Source organism: Lagenorhynchus albirostris, chromosome 19 (genome assembly GCF_949774975.1).
Source record: "Lagenorhynchus albirostris chromosome 19, mLagAlb1.1, whole genome shotgun sequence".
In the NCBI taxonomy this organism is placed as follows: domain Eukaryota; kingdom Metazoa; phylum Chordata; class Mammalia; order Artiodactyla; family Delphinidae; genus Lagenorhynchus; species Lagenorhynchus albirostris.
The window spans coordinates 14,019,853-14,021,688 of record NC_083113.1 but is presented as its reverse complement, the minus strand read 5'-3'; positions in this window follow the sequence as shown (position 1 = coordinate 14,021,688).

Sequence of the window (1,836 nt, the reverse complement as noted above, 5' to 3'; positions counted from 1 at the left end):
AGTCTTCTCCTTCTAGGCCAGAGGATCTCACCCAGAGCCCCAGAAGCCAGGGGAAGAGGAGAGAAAGTAAAAAATAAGGTGAGATCTGAAGCCTGAAGTCTCTGACCTACTGGGGCAGAGGGTTGGATAAATTGCCCACACCTGTCCCCGTTGTTGTCCCTCTCTTTCAGATACTCCCTCCTCTCTCCTCTTCCAGGAAGGGACCGAGAATTGCACACCTGTCCTCCAAACTCATCCCCATCCCTTGAGGACAGGAAGAGTCTTGTGGCTCACATTCCTGGCTGCAAATAGTCACCACCTGGAAAACTTTTTTTTTTTTTTTTTTTTGCGGTAAGCGGGCCTCTCACTGTTGTGGCCTCTCCCATTGCGGAGCACAGGCTCCGGATGCGCAGACTCAGCGGCCATGCCCCACGGACCCAGCCGCTCTGCGGCATGTGGGATCTTCCCGGACCGGGGCACGAACCCGTATCCCCTGCATCGGCAGGCGGATTCTCAACCACTGCGCCACCAGGGAAGCCCTGGAAAACTTTTAAGTGTTGCTGATGGCCAGGTCCCAGCCCAGAGAATTTGACAATTGGTCTCTGGTGAATCCTGAACATCTATATATGTATTTTTTGAATATTTGAATTTTATTTATTTTTTTATACAGCAGGTTCTTGTTAGTTATCTATTTTATACATATTAGTGTATATATGTCAATCCCAGTTCATCCCACCGCTCCCCCACCCCCTGCCGCTTTCCCCCCTTGGTGTCCATACGTTTGTTCTCTACATCTGGGTCTCTATTTCTGCCCTGCAAACCGGTTCATCTGTACCATTTTTCTAGGTTCCACATATATGCGTTAATATGCGATATTTGCTGAACATCTATATTTTTAAAATCAACTTTATTGAGACATAATTTACATACATTTTTTAAAATATAAATTTATTTATTCATTTATTTAGTTTTGGCTGCGTTGGGTCTTTGTTGCTGCGCGCAGGCTTTCTCTAGTTGTGGTGAGCGGGGGGCTACTCTTCATTGAGGTGCGCGGGCTTCTCATTGCGGTGGCTTCTCTTGTTGCCAAGCATGGGCTCTAGGCATGCAGGCTTCGGTAGTTGTGGCACGCCGGCTCAGTAGTTGTAGCTCGCGGGCTCTAGAGCGCAGGCTCAGTGGTTGTGGTGCATGGGCTTAGTTGCTCTGCGGCATGTGGAATCTTCCCGGACCAGGGCTTAAACCCGTGTCGCCTACATTGGCAGGTGGATTCTTTTTTATTTTTTATTTTTTTGCGGTACTCGGGCCTCTCACTGTTGTGGCCTCTCCCGTTGCGGAGCATAGGCTCCGGACGCCCAGGCTCAGCGGCCATGGCTCACGGGCCCAGCCGCTCCGCGGCATGTGGGATCTTCCCGGACCGGGTCACGAACCCGTATCCCCTGCATTGGCAGGCGGATTCTCAACCACTGCGCCACCATGGAAGTCCCTACATAGTTTATTTTTGAGCTTTGGTTACCTTGTATATAAAGTAGGGGTATCTACCTCCTAGGAATGTTTCAGAGGCTGTGAGATAAAGTCTGATTTATTTGCAAATTTGTTATTATATGCTAATCTCATGCTTCCTCACGGCTTGGCACACCACGTTAGTGATCTGGACTAAATTCAAGCAAGCACTTATTTCTGGCTAGAAAAGGCCGATCCCAGGGTGTTATAACACTCCGATTTGACCATCCCAAGATGTCAGCTCCACGCTCTACTTTAAGACATCTCTGCCACTCTCAAGATGGCGTCCTGGAAGTGCGTCACCGGGGATGAGCCCCAGAAATCTCGCGTTAGGCGGGGCCAAGTGGTAGGTTCTCGCGA